We start from the raw sequence: 20,526 nt of genomic DNA on the forward strand, positions 1-20,526 counted from the left end.
ATGTATTAACTAACTTAAAATAAAGAAACTCATTAAAGTTGGCAATACATATCCTATCCACGGATATCCAATTCGCTGTAGGGAGGGTAAAGATCGGTCTGAATATGTAATGATTTGTAATAAGTGAGCAATCACTAAACTAGTTAGTTAATTTAGTAATTTAAATCATTTATTAATATGTATGAAATTAGGAATGATTGAATTTTATATTTATTTTAAAAAAAATTGATATTTCTACAGGTAAGATAAGGTAGGGTAGGGTTTAAAACTTTAGAGTACGGGCAGAATTAGGGTTGAGAGATTCTCAACCCGCGGGTAGGATATAGTAGAATTTTAATAAAATTTTTAACCCACAGATAGGGTTAGGGTACCCTACCCTACTCATTGCCAGTCCTAAAACTCATATTTAATTTTTGACCATGCAAAATATTAATTTAATCTAATTTATTTTAATTTATAAATATTATATTCAATTATCATTCTTTAATAATGAAGAAAAAAATCATCCAGTCTTGTTTGAAGAAATACAAAAATTTTCGTTTAATATAAAATTTTTCACATAAACAATTAACAATATTTGTGTAAATTTTTATGAATGCAACATTTTAGAACTTGTATATAATGCGAATCAAATTATTTATAAAGTCAAATTTGTAAGTCATGGTCAACCACAAAGTCAATGTGGATCATTTACAAAATTTTAATGTACAAACTCTAATACTTTGCAGGATTTAAGGGCACGTGTTAAGATTATAAAATTAAAAATTTTTTATTAAAAATACAAAAAATTAAATTTTAATGCATTTATTTTATAGTAAGAAAAAATATCTTAACAAATCCAAATATTATGTTCATATTTTTTAAAAACTTTTGAAACTCAATAGTTATAATATTACACAAAATACTATAGTAGTCGAAGTTATTTGGGCTACCACAGTTAACAATTATGTCAAGAAAAAATAGATTTTTTTATCATAGAAATATTTTTCTAAATTTATTTGGTATCAATATCTTAGAAATTTAGATATATAAATAATGACCTTCATAATGCAATGACCTCTTAGATTTAGTTATTATTAGTATTTTTGTCCGTGAAAAATCACGAGTATATTTAGACCAAAATTAACTATGATAAAAAATAATAAAAATACCTAAAATGTTTAATTGCAATGTAGAATCAAAAACAATAAATGAGAAAAACAACAAATAGTAGTAATAAAAAAAATAGCATATCATTTTAGGTTTGAAAAAATTTCTTTGAATACAATATTTGTTGTGTGTAACTCCTACATAATTAACAAATAATTAGTCAATAAATTAAATATTAATAAAAAAATTAGAAAATAAAATTTTATAGTTTAATGAAAAAGAATTAATTAAAATACGAATTTTGACACTAATTTTAAAAATTTTGGTCCAAGATTGGACCGAGTGGGCCGAACCAGTCAACAGGACCCACAACGGACCCAAAGGCCCAACTAGTTCACTTAACTGAATGAGCTCAGGTCATTCCTTCCTCCTTCCTTGCTGTTTCACATTGGAACACATAAGGGAAGAGAAGAAAAGTTCCCAAACCCTTGTTTTTCCATTCAAATCCACATATCTTTCAACTCCGAGTTCCGATTGTCACACCGTTTACGGCCATGCGACTGCTGTAACGAGCTCTACAAAGTCCGGTACTCAATTTGGTAAGAAAGTCACAATTTCATTTTCAATCTTCTCCTCCTCAATTTCAAAAATTCAATATTGTGAGGTGTTGAGATATTTGATTTTTGATGTTATAGGATACGATTAGCTTGAGGAATTAGTGGATTTTTATTAGCTTGAGGTACAGTTAAAGTAAGGACCCTCAAACCCTAGTAAATCCCTTCTTTATATGTGTTTGGGTATTGAAATTTGGTATATAAATGTGTATCTTTAATTTGAAACAAATTTCATTCCAATCCAAAATTCGAGGCTCCAGTTATGGATCGCCAAAGTTCGTTAAAATCAAGTTTTTCATCTAAAATACTAACCTCTATTTTTACCACATTTTCTAACTCAAACATGCACTCCAAGTTTCAAACAACATCAAAGCATACCAAACTACATATTATTATTTTACATTCACATCATACAATCCCATACACAATTTTGCTAATTCCAACCCGAACCATTCACATTCAACACCACATTTATACTCAATCATCAATATATCATTGCTATTCAAAATAATCATTATTTCATCAACCATCCACCACATCCATTTAACAACAACATATGTAATACCCACATCAAACAACACATAATTCAATAATCAAAACTACCACATGTACACCAACATATGATTCATCTTATCATTTGGTCGTCTAGCCTAAGTTTTCACAAGATATTATATATTACATACGAGAAACCAAAACAATACATTGGCCGATTTCTTCCCTAAGCCAAAAACACCCAAATTGATAAGGTCACAAGCCTTCAACACCAAAACCTCAGCACCCAAGGCTCAATTAAGCTTCCAATCTCTTCAAATGAGTTCCAATTTCACATATATACTACCTTAATTTGCAGGGTTTATATCCTGCCAACCTAATTAAGAATTTTTCTCTCAAAATTCAGATTTAGTTTCCTAAAAATAGGTGTGGGTAGTCTTTCCATATTTCTGACTCAAGTTCTTAGCTGTACTCCTCAATTCCAGCTCAACTCCAAGCAACATTAACTAATGACACTTCTTTTCCACGTAGTTGCTTAATACTGGTATCGTCAATTCTAACTGGAGTTATTTGAAATGTCAAATCCTCTTTTCAATTGAACTGCCTCAGGTTCTAAGACATAGCTTACCTCAGAAGTATATTACCGATGCCGTGAAATGTGTGGTATGTCGTGCAGGCTCAAAGGATACGGCGGTAAAACTATTTAATATGCCACTCGTCCCCTAATCCGTCTTAATACTTCAAACGGCCTAATACACTTCGGTTTCAACCCTTTAGTTTTGATTGCTCGTCGATTCTAGTCTATTGAACTAACCGTCCAGAATGCGTAACTTCCTTCTTCAAACTATCTACTCTTCTGTTGGCCTTGCGTAGTTAGAATCTTAACTCGGATTTACTTAATCTCTTTTCCGTCGTCTCGGCTACCAAATTCGAGATAAGATGCTTGATTTTCCGAGTCCAAACCATCACAGAAGCAATTAACGCATTGTGCAACCTTACTATCTTTACGATGTATAGTCTCACTAATTTTTTGATGAATAGTTCGCTCCGATAGGCGAAAAGTAAGTGGACTTGGTTACTCAATTCATGATTTCCTAACGGCATTAAATCCTCCAAACAGTACTCAGAGTCTCCCTGCTGAGGGCATTCATCACCACATCACATTGTTGCATCCGCTCACATCCTAAGTGCTTCGATAATGAATTGCAGTAATTCCGAACAATTTATTTGGCTCTGGTATCACAAATGGTGGCACTGAGGTTAATCTTTCTTTTAAGGTTTGAAAGCTTACATCGAATTCAGGTGTCTGATGAGCGGATATTTTATACGCTTTTGGGGTTAATTTCATGTAGTTTTTAGCATGTTTCAGTTAAGTTTTTAGTATATTTTTATTAGTTTCTAGAAAAAATTCAAATTTTTGGACTTTACTATGAGATTGTGTGATTTTTTATAATTTCAGGTATTTTCTGGCAGAAATTAAGGGAGCTGAGCAAAAATCTAATTCAGGCTGAAAAAGGACTGCTGATGATGCTGTTGGATTCTGACCTCTCAGCACTCGGAATGGATTTTCTGGAGCTACAAGAGTCCAATTGGCGTGCTTCCAATTGCGTTGGAAAGTAGACATCCAGGGCTTTCCAGCAATATATAATAGTTCATACTTTGCTCAAGGATAGACGACATAAACTGGCGTTCAACGCCAGTTCCATGTTGCAGTCTGGCGTCTAGCGCCAGAAACAAGTTACAAGTTGGAGTTCAACGCCAGAAAAAGGTTACAACTTGGCAGTGAACGCCCAAAACAGCCCAGGCACGTGAGAAGCTTAACTCTCAGCCCCAGCACACACCAAGTGGGCCCCAGAAGTGGATTTCTGCACCAATTATCTTAGTTTATTCATTTTCTGTAAACCTAGGTTACTAGTTTAGTATTTAAACAACTTTTAGAGATTTATTTTGTACCTCATGACATTTTTAGATCTGAACTTTGTACTCTTTGACGGCATGAGTCTCTAAACTCCATTGTTGGGGGTGAGGAGCTCTGCTGTGTTTCGATGAATTAATGCAATTATTTCTGTTTTCCATTCAAACATGCGTGTTCCTATCTAAGATATTCATTCACTCTTAATTATAGAGAAGGTGATGATCCGTGACACTCATCACCTTCCTCAATCCATGAACATGTGTCTGACAACCACCTCCGTTCTACATCAGATTGAATGAGTATCTCTTAGATTCCTTAATCAGAATCTTTGTGGTATAAGCTAGATTGATGGCGGCAATCATGAGAATCCGGAAAGTCTAAACCTTGTCTGTGGTATTCCGAGTAGGATTCTGGGATTGGATGGCTGTGGCGAGCTTCAAACTCGCGAGTGTTGGGCGTAGTGACAGACGCAAAAGGATCAATGGATCTTATTCCAGCATGAGTGGGAACCGACAGATGATTAGCCGTGTAGTGACAGCACACGTCGACCCTTTTCACTGAGAGGACGGATGGTAGCCATTGACAACGGTGATCCACCAACACACAGCTTGCCATAGAAGGAACTTTGCACTTTTGCATGCATGACGGAAGAGGAATACAAGAGAAAAGCTGAAATTCAGAAGACAAAGCATCTCCAAAACCCCAACATATTCTCTATTACTGCATAACAAGTAACCTTTAATTCATGCTCTCTTGTTCATTTGCAAGTCAACTGATAACCACAAATTAATATCCTGACTAAGAGTTACAAGATAACCATAGATTGCTTCAAGCCAACAATCTCCGTGGATTCGACCCTTACTCACGTAAGGTATTACTTGGATGACCCAGTGCACTTGCTGGTTAGTGGTACGAGTTGTGAAAAGTGTGATTCACAATTCGTGCACCAAGTTTTTGGCGCCGTTGCCGGGGATTATTCGAGTTTGGACAACTAACGGTTTATTTTGTTGCTTAGATTAGGAAAAATTTTTCTTTTAAAATCCTTATTTTCTCTTTTTAAATTTTTCAAAAATTTTATAAACTGATAATTGAGTTTTTCTGTTTGAGTTTAGTTCCATATTTTAAGTTTGGTGTCAATTGCATGTTTTTATATTCTTTTAAAATTTTCGAAATTTGTGTTCTTTGTTCTTTCCTCATCTTTAAGTTGTTCTTGTTTATTTTTCTTGTTTGATCTTTAGTTTTTCTTGTTCTGTTTCTTTTCTTGTTTTTCTTGTGCCTTTTCAAAACAGTAGTTTTCGAAAAAAATTTATTCTTAGTTATTAAAAATACTTCTTCAAAACAAGTGTTACATTTACTGCCCAATTGGCTAGAGCGTTGGTCTATGTTCTTGGTAATTGCGTATCTTCTTTTTAAGTTCCTTTTTCAAAAATAATTTTTCTATTAAATCTTGTGCCAGACTTTAAGTTTGGTGTTTTCTTGTTGATTTTTCTTTGGTTTTCGAAAATTTTATTTTGGTTTACTAAAAATTTTAAGTTTGGTGTTCCACCTTCATGTTCTTGTTGTTCTTGTGATTCTTCAAAGTGTTCTTGAGTCTTCCTTGTGTTTTGATCTTAAAATTTTTAAGTTTGGTGTTCCTTGGTATTTTCCCTCCAAAATTTTCAAAAACAAGTAGCATTAGATCCAAAAATTTTAAGTTGTGTGTCTTTTATGTGTTTTTCTCTTTCATCATAAAATTCAAAAATAAAAAAAATATCTTTTCTTCATTCCACTCATAATTTTCGAAAAATCAGCATTAAATTAGTCATCAAATTTAAAAATCATATCTTTTTCAAATCATATCTTTTCCAATCAAATCCTTTCAATCATATTTTTTTCAAAACTTCCTAACCATTTTTCTTCTTTCTTTTTCTTCATTTTTTCGAAAATCTTCACCCATTTTTATTTATTTTATTTTAATTTATTTTATTTTTGAAATAAATAAATAAATAAAAATAATTTTTTTCTCTATTCTACATCATCTCCCTTTCTCTATCATGGATCTAAGTGGAAATGAACAGTCCTGAAGGACTCTGGGGTCATATGCTAATCCCACTACTACTTCATATGGGAGTAGTATCAGTATACCCTCCATTGAAGTCAGTAGCTTTGAGTTGAATCCTCAACTCATTATCATGGTGCAGCAAAGTTGCCAGTCTTCTGGTCTTCCACAGGAAGAACCTACAGAGTTTCTGGCACAGTTTTTATAAATTGCTGACACAGTTCATGATAAGGAAGTGGATCAGGATGTCTACAGACTATTACTGTTTCTATTTGCTGTAAAAGACCAAGCTAAGATGTGGTTAAATAACCAACCTAAGGCTAGCATAAGGACATGGAAACAACTGTCAAAAAAATTCTTGAATCAATATTTCCCTCCAAAAAGGATGACACAGCTATGGCTGGACATCCAAGGCTTTAAACAAGGAGATAATGAATCTCTTTATGATGCATGGGAGAGATACAGAGAGATGCTAAGAAAGTGTCCCTCTGAAATGTTTTCAGAGTGGGTTCAGTTAGACATCTTCTATTATGGGCTTACAGGAAGGGCTCAGATTTCTCTAGATTACTCAGCTAGTGGATCTATCCACATGAGAAAGACAATTGAAGAAGCTCAAGAGCTCATTGATACAGTTGCCAGAAATCAGCATCTGTACCTAAGCAGTGAACCTTCCATGAAAGAAGAGGCTAAAACAGTAACTGCTGAACTCAGTCCTACAGAACAAGCTACTGAATTTAATCAGCAATTGGATTTTCTAACAAAACAGTTAGCCGAATTCAAGGAGAGACTACAAGAGACAAGAATGGCTAATATAAATATGGAAGTACAATTAAAGCAAACAAAGCAGCAGCTGTCAAAATAAATAACAGAAGAGTGTCAAGCAGTTCAATTGAGAAGTGGGAAAACATTAGATGCCCCTCCTCAAGGTAGCAGAAAGTCAAGAAAAGAGCAAACTACCCAAAATCCATCTGAGGACAGTAAGAGCCCGGAGAGGAATAATTCTGGCAATCAAACGCCAGAAATTGGGTGGAAAGCTGGCGTTGAACGCCCAAACCATGCTCAGTCCTGGCGTTCAACGCCAGAAACAAGCAAGGAATTGGCGTTGAACGCCCAAAAGAAGCACAGTTTTGGCGTTCAGACGCCAGGAACAGGTGAGGAGCTGGCGTCCAACGTCACTCCAGCTTCTAACCCTGGCATTCAAATGCCAGTGAGGGATCAGACATACACAAGTACTGATAACAACCCCTCTAAAAAGGCTTCTCCAGCCACCTCTGTAGGAAATAAACCTGCAGCAACTAAGGTTGAAGAATATAAAGCCAAGATACCTTATCCTCAAAAACTCCGCCAAGAGGAGCAGGATAAGCAATTTGCTCGCTTTGCAGATTATCTCAGGACTCTTGAAATAAAGATTCCGTTTGCAGAGGCACTTGAGCAAATACCTTCTTATGCCAAGTTCATGAAAGAGATCTTGAGTCATAAGAAGGATTGGAGAGAAACTGAAAGAGTTCTCCTCACTGAAGAATGCAGTGCAGTCATTTTGAAAAGCTTTCCAGAAAAGCTTAAAGATCCCGAAAGCTTTCTGATACCATGCATATTAGAGGGTAATTGCACCAAGACAGCCTTATGTGATCTTGGGGTAAGCATCAACCTAATACCTGCATCCACTATCAGAAAGCTTGGTTTAACTGAAGAAGTTAAACCAACCCGGATATGTCTCCAACTTGCTGATGGCTCCATTAAATACCCATCAGGCGTGATTGAGGACATGATTATCAGGGTTGGGCCATTCGCCTTTCCCACTGACTTTGTAGTGCTGGAAATGGAAGAGCACAAGAGTGCTACTCTCATCCTAGGAAGACCTTTCCTAGCAACTGGACGAACTCTCATTGATGTCCAAAAGGGGGAAGTCACCCTGAGAGTCAATGAGGATGAGTTTAAGTTGAATGCTGTCAATGCCATGCAGCATCCAGACACACCAAAAGACTGCATGAAAGTTGATCTTATTGACTCTTTGGTAGAGGAGATCAACATGGCTGAGAGTCTCGAATCAGAGTTGGAAGATATCTTTAAAGATGTTCAGCCTGGTCTTGAGGATTCAGAGGAATTGAAAGAGCCTTTGAAATTTCTTCAGGAAGAGGAAAAACCTCCTAAGCCCGAGCTCAAACCATTACCACCATCCCTGAAATATGCATTTCTGGGAGAAGGTGACACTTTTCCAGTGATCATAAGCTCTGCTTTAAATCCACAGGAAGAGGAAGCACTAATTCAAGTGCTACGGACACACAAGACAGCTCTTGGGTGGTCTATAGGTGACCTTAAGGGCATAAGCCCAACTAGATGCATGCACAAGATCTTATTGGAGGACAATGCTAAGCCAGTGGTTCAACCACAGAGGCAGCTAAATCCAGCCATGAAGGAAGTGGTGCAGAAAGAGGTCACCAAATTACTGGAGGCTGGGATTATTTATCCTATTTCTGATAGCCCCTGGGTGAGCCCTGTCCAAGTTATCCCAAAAAAGGGAGGCATGACAGTGGTTCATAATGAAAAAATGAACTGGTTCCTACAAGAACAGTTACAGGGTGGCGCATGTGTATTGACTACAAAAGGCTCAATACAGCCACCAGAAAGGATCATTTTCCTTTACCATTCATAGACCAGATGCTAGAAAGACTAGTAGGTCATGATTATTACTGTTTTTTGGATGGCTATTCAGGCTACAACCAAATTGCAGTAGATCCCCAGGATCAAGAGAAGACAGCATTCACATGTCTATCTGGAGTGTTTGCTTATAGAAGGATGCCATTTGGGCTGCGTAATGCACCTGCAACCTTTCAGAGATACATGCTCTCTATTTTCTCTGATATGGTGGAAAAATTTCTGGAAGTCTTCATGGATGACTTCTCAGTATATGGAGACTCATTCAGCTCCTGTCTTGATCACCTGACACTGGTTTTGAAAAGATGCCAAGAGACCAACTTGGTTTTAAACTGGGAAAATGTCACTTTTTGGTGACTGAAGGGATTGTCCTTGGACATAAAATTTCAAACAAGGGAATAGAGGTGGATCAAGCTAAAATAGAAGTAATTAAAAAATTACCACCACCTGCCAATGATAAGGCAATCAGAAGCTTTCTGGGGCATGCAAGATTCTATAGGAGGTTTATAAAGGATTTTTTAAAAATTGCAAAACCTCTAAGCAACCTGCTAGCTGCTGACATGCCATTTGTGTTTGACACAGAGTGCCTGCAGGCGTTTGAAACTCTGAAAGCTAAGCTGGTCACAGCACCAGTTATCTCTGCACCAGACTGGACTTTACCATTCGAATTAATGTGTGATGCCAGTGATCACGCCATTGGTGCAATACTGGGACAGAGGCATGACAAGCTTCTGCATGTCATTTATTATGCTAGCCGTGTTTTAAATGATGCCTAGAAAAATTACACAACCACAGAAAAGGAATTACTTGCAGTGGTCTATGCCATTGACAAGTTTAGATCATACTTAGTAGGATCAAAAGTGATTATGTACACTGACCATGCTGCTCTTAAATATCTACTCACAAAGCAGGATTCAAAACCCAGGCTCATAAGATGGGTGTTGCTTCTGCAAGAGTTTGATATAGAAATAAGAGACAGAAAAGGAACAGAGAACCAAGTGGCTGATCATCTGTCCCGGATAGAGCCAGTAGAACGGACGTCCTTCCCCTCTCTTGAAATCTCTGAGACCTTTCCGGATGAGCATTTGTTTGCCATTCAGGAAACACCATGGTTTGCAGACATTGCAAACTATAAAGCTGCAAGGTTCATACCCAAGGAGTATAGCAGGCAACAAAAGAAAAAATTAATTACCAATGTAAAGTACTACTTGTGGGATGATGCCAAGGCATCTTAGGCTAGTTTCACTAGCATTTTTCTGTTAGTTTTAGTTGTTTTATGCATTTTCTTGAGCTTAAAGTAACCAAAAATGGTTAAATGAAGAACAAAGCAATGAACCATCCAAACAGTATGATTTTAATGCAAATTCCATGAGTTTTAGTTATATTACTTGAATGCTATGAATGGAAGATTTCTCATGAAAATTTTGCAAGACTTTGATGCAATTGTTTGGATGATTTCAGGGAAGAAGAGGCTAAGCAAGGAAGCAACAAAATCAATAAAGGAAGCTTGAATATCACATGTGGAGTTTAAGTTCCAGTTTAAGCCTAAACTGGAGCTTAAACGCCAGAATCAGGAAGGCTAAGAAATGCTGGAATTGAAGTTTAACCTCCAGTTTAACCTTAAACTGGAGGTTAAACGCCAGAATGAAAGTCTCACCAAAGAAGCATTCCACGTTTAACCTCCAGTTTAACCTTAAACTGGAGGTTAAACGCCAGAATGAGAATGCCACTCAGGAAGGAGTTCCACGTTTAACCTCCAGTTTAACCTTAAACTGGAGGTTAAACGCCAGAATGGGAAAAGCACCAGGGAGCCATTTCCACGTTTAAGCTCCAGTTTGACCTCAAACTGGAGCTTAAACGTGTTCGACCAAGTTTTCTCCTCCAGGGTTGCTCTCTCCATTTCCACGTTTAAGCTCCAGTTTGACCTCAAACTGGAGCTTAAACGTGTTCGACACCTCCAAGGCTACCCTTCTAAGCTTCCACGTTTAACCTCCAGTTTAACCTTAAACTGGAGGTTAAACGTGTTCGACCTCCAGGATGCCTCCTTCCATTTCCACGTTTAACCTCCAGTTTAACCTTAAATTGGAGGTTAAACGTGTTCGACCTCCAGGGCTGCCTTTCCTATATCCACGTTTAAGCTTCAGTTTAACCTTAAACTGAAGCTTAAACGTGTTCGACTACATGACTCTCCAGGGCTGCCTTCTTCCATTTCCACGTTTAAGCTTCAGTTTAACCTTAAACTGAAGCTTAAACGTGCTTCTACAAAAGGCCTCACTGGAAGTGTCTGGCGTTTAAGCTGCAGTTTAAGCTTAAACTGCAACTTAAACGCCACTCTTGGAAAAGGTTTCTGGACCAAAAATATTGTGGTTTAAGTTAGTATTTGAGCACAAACATTAACTTAAACTTATTCTGGTATGAAACCCAATTGAATATCATGGATTATGGGATTGGGCCTGAAGGATTGATGAGTCTGAAATTTCAATTTATTGAGTCATGTGCCATTATTTGATTATCACTAAGTTGGCTCAATGAATGTTACAGAATTTGGATCAGCAGCCTCATCAAGATTATGGATCATGAACCCAAGGCAAAAGGAAAGCAGGGAGAGGCCTCAAAGCCCAAGAAACACAACAGAAGCTCAATATAGAAAGTGTATAAATAGGATAGAATTTAAGTTAGAAGAGACTTTTCACCTTTTCATTTTTTAGCTAGTTTTCATATCTTTGTAATTGAATTCAGAGCTATGACTCACTAAACCCCCTTTCATTGGGTTAGGGAGCTCTATTGTAATTCAATGAATCAATAATAGTTTATCTTCTTCTTCAATCTTTTCTCTTGAATTTTGTTAGAAAGCTTCTCGATCTAATTCCATTGGGTAGTTGTCTTGGGAAAGAAACTACCCATAATTGGAATCCTTCGGAACCTTGGGAAAGGAATGGAGGATTCATGCTAGAGAAGCTTTCTCACAGTGAATTGGATTGGGGTTTGGATGGATATTGTGACATGTAATCCTACCAAATTGTGGTTCATGAAACTGTGTGGTATAATCAGTGATCGAGCATCATCTCTTCTTATGAACATTTAAACCAAGGGATTGGGAATTTGTTCATTTTTAGAGAGAATTGGTGAACCAAGGGATTGGGATCCAATCATATAAGATTGCCAAGCAAAATTCAATGAACGCATTGCTTGAGGAAGAGATAAACATGTTTTGATTCGGAGATCTCAATATCTCCTATAACCCAATGAATCCCCCAATTCTGATTTCCATCTTCTCTTTACATTCTGCAACTCAATTCATGCAATCACCCCCATTCCCTTTTAATTTCAGCAATTTAGTTTCTGCTCTTTAATTCATGCAATTTAAGATTCCGCCATTTCAATTTCTTGTCATTTACTTTTCCCGCCAATTTTACATTCCGCAATTCTCATCTCAATCTTGATTCCGCTCAACTAGAACACACTTCTAATCCGAATTGCTCACTCAACCAATCCTTGTGGGATTCGACCTCACTCTATTGTGAGTTTTTACTTGACGATAACCGGTGCACTTGCCGGAAGGAATTTTGCCGATCGTGCAATTTCCTAAATCGTAGCATAACTAGTTTATGCGCATCAAGTTTATGGCGCCGTTGCCGGGGATTGGTTTTCGATTGACAATTCTCCAATTGGAAGTTAACTAGATTGAGCATTTTTTTTGTTTTGATTAATTCAGTACAAGTTACTTGTTGAATTTTAATTTCTGCACTCTGTTACATGCTTTCTTTCTTTATGCCTTTAAATTCAAGCAACTAACTCACTGACTCACTAACTGTTTGAATTAATTCCTCAATTGCTCTAACCATACTCTTCCATTAACCAAGAGTATTTCACTTGTTGTTGCCTGTGCTGTGTTCTTGTATGACAGGTAGGAGAGGAGAGACATCAACTCCGCCATATACCGAACCAGAGAGGACCCTTCATAGACTTAGAAGGGAAGCAAGAGGGAAGAGAGTACTGGGAGAAGAAGAATCTGAAGGAGAATCTGAGGACAATTTTGAGGAAGCTCTAGATCTCAACATGGATAGAGAAGTTCACAACCATGAGAGAGCTGATGGAAACAATGCCATTCCTGAGAGGAGGGTTCTTAGTTCATACATAAACCCAACCTCTGGGAATTGTGGTAGCAGCATTCAGAAACCACCCATTCAGGCCAACAATTTTGAACTCAAACCACAGCTAATATCACTTGTGGAGAATCATTGTTCATTTGGTGGGAGTGCTAATGAAGATCCCAACCAACATCTCACAAAATTCCTGAGAATTTGTGACACTGTGAAGTCCAATGGAGTCCAGGAAGATGCCTATAAACTGCTTTTGTTCCCATTTTCACTTAGGGACAAAGCAGCTAAGTGGCTGGAATCATTCCCAAGGGGGAGTCTAACAACATGGGATGAGGTGGAAAGCAAGTTTCTGGCACGTTTCTACCCCCCACAAAAGGTCAATAGGCTTCGATCTGAGGTTCAGACTTTTAGACAACAAGATGGTGAAACTCTCTACGAGGCATGGGAGAGATTCAAGGATTTGACAAGGAAATGCCCACCGGACATGTTCCATGACTGGGTGCAATTGCATATTTTCTATGATGGACTCTCTTATGAATCAAGGAAGGCTGTAGACCATTCATCAGGAGGTTCATTAAACAGGAAAAAGACTGTGGAAGAAGCCATTGAAGTGATTGAGACAGTGGCTGAGAATGAGTACTACTATGCATCAGAGAGGCACAACACTAAGGGAGTCATGGAGCTAAACCAGGTTGATACAATTCTAGCCCAAAACAAAGTGTTTGCCAAGCAACTAGCAGAGCTTACCAGGCAATTAGAAACAAAGCAAGTGGCTGCAATACACACACAAGATCAAGAGGAAGTAAGCATTGAAGGAGGTGATTGGGAAGAGGCCAACTATGTGGGAAACCAACAAAGGCAATCATATGATCCACATTCCAACACTTACAACCCAGGATGGAAAAATCACCCAAACTTTGGGTGGGGGAACCAACAAACCCAACCACAAAACCACAAACCTTACAACCACAACCAACATAACAATTCCACATACCAAAACTCCAACCAAAGATCATACCAAGCCACACAAAACACTTACTCCCAACCACCATATCATGGCCAAAATAATCAACCTACCCAACCTAATCCGAACCAACAATTTCAAGATCAATTAAACCGGATAGAAGGAATGATGGCAACCATGAGTCAAGACATAACCGAATTGAAAAGCTTCAGGGATGATGTGAGAGCTACCTTAAGAAACCATGGTGAAAAACTCAAGAGGATGGAGTCTCAAGTAGGAGAGCTATCTCAACAGGCCCCCAAATCAACTGCAGTGTTCCCTAGTGACACAGAAAAGAATCCTAAAGGGGAACAAAAGAGAGTGAGATGGGAAGAATGCAAGGCCATCACCATATTGAAGGAAGTTTCAGAAGAAGAAGGAATCAGGCCCTCAGAGCAGGAGCCAGAAATCTTGAAGGAAGGTGTGGAAGAAGTTAAGCAGGAAAGTGGAATTGAGCAAGCCAAGGAACTGCAAAAAGGCATGCTGGAAATATACCAACCAAAAGCACCATTTCCTCAGAGGTTAGGAGGAGGTGAAAAAGGGAAAACCTATTCAAGGTTTTTAGAGACATTTAAGTCTCTCCATATCAATATTCCCTTTCTTGAGATTCTCCAGCAGATGCCTACACATATCAAGTATTTAAAGGAATTGCTGAGCAAGAAAAGAGTTTTAAAGGGAGGACAAACTGTAACAATGAACAAAGAATGCAGTGCTCTCATCAAGAAGGACACAGTCTCTAAGAAAACAGACCCAGGAAGTTTTCGTATTCCTTGCATCATAGGAGAAACAAAAATTGACAGAGGATTCTGTGATCTAGGAGCTAGCATAAATGTGATGCCTCTAACTCTTATGAAGAGGCTACAACTGAATGAGGTGAGATCCACTGATGTAATCATACAACTGGCTGACAAAACTCAGAAGCAAGCTGAAGGGGTAGTTGAGAATGTGCTGGTGAAAGTGGGAAATTATTTTTTCCCCACAGACTTTGTCATTTTGGACATGGAGGAAAGCTACCTACACCCCATCATTCTGGGGAGGCCATTTCTAGCCACTGCTAGAGCACTCATAGATGTAGAACAAGGAGAGCTAATTTTGAGAATACATGATGAACAGCTCATTTTCAATGTTTTCAAACCTGCATCTGAGCCTGAACCAGAACATGAAAAGCCTAAGGATGAGAGTAGCCATCTGTGTTTGGAGGAAAGCAATCCGGCAGCTGAAACTCTGAAACAGTCCTTAGAAAGCAAACAAGAATTGCAAGAGTTAAAGCCACAAGAATCAATAGAAACAGATCAGAAGGATCCTCCCGGCATAAGGGTCAATGAAGAAAGCTTCAAGAGAAAGGGAAGAATTGTAAAGAAATTGCCAAGAGGGTGGAGAAACAAGAAAATTCCCACTGAAGGTTTCTCTCCGGGAGATAAAGTGATATCAAGTCATTATCTGCCAATCCCACCTGGCCTCAAAACAATTCCTTCCCAGCGCCCTCAAGTGTTCACAATCAGGAAAGTTCTTTCTATGGAACATTTAGAGGTCATGAAGGAATCAAGTGGGGACGTTTGCATAGTGAGGGGAGAAGACGTCAAGCACTACAATCCACCCTAACAAGGGACAACCGTCAAGCTAGTGACGTTAAAGAAGCGCTTGTTGGGAGGCAACCCAACCTGAGGTAATACCCTTTTGCTGTTTCTTTTATTTGTTTCAATAAAAAGGGTGAAGTAGTTTCTGTGCATTGCAAAGAATTAAGTTTGGTGTTTCACACCAAACAATGAATTCGTGGATCAATAATTCAAAGGGGAATGTGTGACTCTAAGTTTGGTGTTCTACCATAAAGATCAACTGAACACAACAACCTTTGAATTATATGAGAGGAACAACCATTCTAAGCAGTCACATAAATGCTGAAAACCCTTAGCAGCAACTTCATTCCAAAGAGAACTCAAGGATTCAAAGCACAGAGAAGTAAGTGGGAGACTAAGTTTGGTGTTCACACACCAACTTAAGACTCAGATACTTACCCACACATAGTTGAGCTAACCACTCAAGTGCTTGAGAAGCAAGCAACTTCATCACTCTTTGCAGGAAAGGAAACAAGGATCTTAAAGCATAAAGCAACAATTAGGAGAAGAAGGAGAAATCAATTTGTTTCCTGGCAACAAAGAGAAAACAAGGAATTTCACAAGGTGGTGTTGTTCCTTAATAATTCTTTAAAAAGGGCAAACAAAAGCATGCTTGTTCTGGTTTAAACTGTAAATGTTGAATCTTTCTGGAATGTGAAGCTTTTAGTATATTTGTCTGTTTATTGCTTTGAATAAAGTGAATGCCTAGATGTTTGGATATAACTCCACCTTCTTAAACAAATGCTTGCCATGCTTGTTCTGTTTCCAAAAATAAAAGAAAAGTTGAACAAAAGTAACTTGGCTCAATTAGTGACAAATCAAGTAGAATTAAGTGGTGGTATGCATGCTTGATTGTTTAGTCAGATCACTGGAAATAGAGTGTAAAATTATCATTTTTTGTGTAGAAATTGAAAACTGTCTATGGATCTTGATGAATAAATGTCTTTGGCCATGAAAAAGAAAGAAAAAGAAGAAGAAAAAGCCACTGAAAAAGGGCAACCAAAAAAAAAAAAAAATTTTGATTGAGAAAATAAGCTAGGCACCAATGGTTTGAACTTCTGAGACAAATGCCTGTGGTGTTTATGTATTAAGGATATGCTTGGATGAATAGGTTCTGAGGAGTGTTTCAACACTTGGTAACTTGGGTTAACTAACCCGGGATTATCAACCAAAAGTCCATTATCAAGAGCAACCTAAATACAAAACATTTAGTGACACAAAGAGGTGCTGGGCACCAATGTCTCAAGAAGAAATGTGAACTAAAATGCCTAAAAGTGGATATGTGTAGTGCACTGATAAGAAAAAGAAAATGCCAAAGGCTTGTGCAACACATGACACTAAGCAAACAAGGAGCAAAGGAGCTCTAAGAAAAAGAAAAGAAAAACAAAGAAGAGAAAAGTGCCAAAGACATAAGAATAACAAGAGGCCATAGCAGTGTTTGATGGATGCAATAAAAAAGTGATAATCTTACCTGATAAGTAGGAAAAAGTGATGCTGCAACTTTCTGCATAAAACCCTTCTGATGAACTTCAAATGCTTGCTAATGTAGCCAATGTAATTGCTTTCTGTTTCATACTTTCTTCTCAAATAACTCAGGACTTGCTTAGGGACAAGCAAGTATTAAGTTTGGTGTTGTGATGCCAAGGCATCTTAGGCTAGTTTCACTAGCATTTTTCTGTTAGTTTTAGTTGTTTTATGCATTTTCTTGAGCTTAAAGTAACCAAAAATGGTTAAATGAAGAACAAAGCAATGAACCATCCAAACAGTATGATTTTAATGCAAATTCCATGAGTTTTAGTTATATTACTTGAATGCTATGAATGGAAGATTTCTCATGAAAATTTTGCAAGACTTTGATGCAATTGTTTGGATGATTTCAGGGAAGAAGAGGCTAAGCAAGGAAGCAACAAAATCAATAAAGGAAGCTTGAATATCACATGTGGAGTTTAAGTTCCAGTTTAAGCCTAAACTGGAGCTTAAACGCCAGAATCAGGAAGGCTAAGAAATGCTGGAATTGAAGTTTAACCTCCAGTTTAACCTTAAACTGGAGGTTAAACGCCAGAATGAAAGTCTCACCAAAGAAGCATTCCACGTTTAACCTCCAGTTTAACCTTAAACTGGAGGTTAAACGCCAGAATGAGAATGCCACTCAGGAAGGAGTTCCACGTTTAACCTCCAGTTTAACCTTAAACTGGAGGTTAAACGCCAGAATGGGAAAAGCACCAGGGAGCCATTTCCACGTTTAAGCTCCAGTTTGACCTCAAACTGGAGCTTAAACGTGTTCGACCAAGTTTTCTCCTCCAGGGTTGCTCTCTCCATTTCCACGTTTAAGCTCCAGTTTGACCTCAAACTGGAGCTTAAACGTGTTCGACACCTCCAAGGCTACCCTTCTAAGCTTCCACGTTTAACCTCCAGTTTAACCTTAAACTGGAGGTTAAACGTGTTCGACCTCCAGGATGCCTCCTTCCATTTCCACGTTTAACCTCCAGTTTAACCTTAAATTGGAGGTTAAACGTGTTCGACCTCCAGGGCTGCCTTTCCTATATCCACGTTTAAGCTTCAGTTTAACCTTAAACTGAAGCTTAAACGTGTTCGACTACATGACTCTCCAGGCTGCCTTCTTCCATTTCCACGTTTAAGCTTCAGTTTAACCTTAAACTGAAGCTTAAACGTGCTTCTACAAAAGGCCTCACTGGAAGTGTCTGGCGTTTAAGCTGCAGTTTAAGCTTAAACTGCAACTTAAACGCCACTCTTGGAAAAGGTTTCTGGACCAAAAATATTGTGGTTTAAGTTAGTATTTGAGCACAAACATTAACTTAAACTTATTCTGGTATGAAACCCAATTGAATATCATGGATTATGGGATTGGGCCTGAAGGATTGATGAGTCTGAAATTTCAATTTATTGAGTCATGTGCCATTATTTGATTATCACTAAGTTGGCTCAATGAATGTTACAGAATTTGGATCAGCAGCCTCATCAAGATTATGGATCATGAACCCAAGGCAAAAGGAAAGCAGGGAGAGGCCTCAAAGCCCAAGAAACACAACAGAAGCTCAATATAGAAAGTGTATAAATAGGATAGAATTTAAGTTAGAAGAGACTTTTCACCTTTTCATTTTTTAGCTAGTTTTCATATCTTTGTAATTGAATTCAGAGCTATGACTCACTAAACCCCCTTTCATTGGGTTAGGGAGCTCTATTGTAATTCAATGAATCAATAATAGTTTATCTTCTTCTTCAATCTTTTCTCTTGAATTTTGTTAGAAAGCTTCTCGATCTAATTCCATTGGGTAGTTGTCTTGGGAAAGAAACTACCCATAATTGGAATCCTTCGGAACCTTGGGAAAGGAATGGAGGATTCATGCTAGAGAAGCTTTCTCACAGTGAATTGGATTGGGGTTTGGATGGATATTGTGACATGTAATCCTACCAAATTGTGGTTCATGAAACTGTGTGGTATAATCAGTGATCGAGCATCATCTCTTCTTATGAACATTTAAACCAAGGGATTGGGAATTTGTTCATTTTTAGAGAGAATTGGTGAACCAAGGGATTGGGATCCAATCATATAAGATTGCCAAGCAAAATTCAATGAACGCATTGCTTGAGGAAGAGATAAACATGTTTTGATTCGGAGATCTCAATATCTCCTATAACCCAATGAATCCCCCAATTCTGATTTCCATCTTCTCTTTACATTCTGCAACTCAATTCATGCAATCACCCCCATTCCCTTTTAATTTCAGCAATTTAGTTTCTGCTCTTTAATTCATGCAATTTAAGATTCCGCCATTTCAATTTCTTGTCATTTACTTTTTCCGCCAATTTTACATTCCGCAATTCTCATCTCACAGCCACCAAGGTCCTCCAATGTGGTTTCTACTGGCCTACACTCTACAGAGATTCCCGAGAGTTTGTACGTAACTGTGACAGTTGTCAGAGAGCTGGTAATTTGCCTCATAGTTACGCCATGCCTCAACAAGGAATCTTGGAGATTGAGTTGTTTGATGTATGGGGTATTGATTTCATGGGGCCTTTCCCACCATTATACTCAAACACTTATATTCTGGTGGCAGTCGACTATGTATCAAAATGGGTAGAGGCCATTGCCACACCCACCAATGATACTAAAGAAGTGCTGAAGTTCCTCCAGAAACATATCTTCAGCAGGTTTGGTGTCCCTAGGGTCCTAATCAGTGATTGGGGCACTCACTTCTGCAACAAACATCTTTACTCTGCCATGGTTCGGTATGGGATTCGACACAAGGTGGCGACTCCATATCATCCACAGACAAATGGGCAAGCTAAAGTTTCTAACAGAGAACTAAAAAGAATCCTGAAACAGACTGTAAGTACCCGTAGAAAGGATTGGGCACGAAGCTTGGATGATGCTCTATGGGCTTACAGAACAGCATTCAAGACTCCTATAGGGACCTCTCCATACCAACTTGTGTATGGTAAGGCTTGTCACCTGCCCGTGGAACTGAAACATAAGGCCTACTGGGCAATCAGATTCCTAAACTTTGATGCCAAATTAGCTGGAGAAAAAAGATTGCTCCAGCTGAATGAGCTAGAGGAGTTCAGATTCACTGCTTTCGAAAATGCCAAGCTTTAGAAAGAGAAATAAAAAAGGTGGCATGACAGAAAGCTGTCATCTAGAATCTTTGAACTAGGACAAAAAGTTCTATTGTTTAACTCTAGGCTCAGGCTATTCCCCGGGAAACTGAAATTCCGGTGGAGGGGACCATATGTGATTACAAGTGTATCACCATATGGCTATGTGGAGCTTCAAGACATTGATTCTGATAAGAAGTTCATTGTTAATGGACAGAGAATCAAACACTATCTTGAAGGTAATGTTGAGCAAGAGTGCTCAAGGCTGAGGCTAGATTAAAAGCTCAGCAAGGTCCAGCTAAAGACAATAAAAAAGCGCTTGCTGGGAGGCAACCCAGCCATTGGGAAAACTTTTTCTGTTGTTTTGCCCTATTTTTGATTTTA

At 38.1% G+C, this 20,526-nt stretch overlaps 1 non-coding gene across 1 annotated transcript; it reads right to left on the reverse strand.

The window, feature by feature from the left end:
* Window positions 1-13,288: 13,288 nt before the first annotated feature.
* On the reverse strand, window positions 13,289-13,392 carry LOC148573563 (small nucleolar RNA R71). Its single transcript, XR_015905673.1, has one exon. It is a non-coding gene; the product is annotated as a small nucleolar RNA R71 (small nucleolar RNA).
* Between the last annotated feature and the right edge of the window lie 7,134 nt (window positions 13,393-20,526).

This window comes from Arachis ipaensis, chromosome B2 (genome assembly GCF_059453495.1).
Source record: "Arachis ipaensis isolate K30076 ecotype BB chromosome B2, ASM5945349v1, whole genome shotgun sequence".
NCBI lineage: Eukaryota > Viridiplantae > Streptophyta > Magnoliopsida > Fabales > Fabaceae > Arachis > Arachis ipaensis.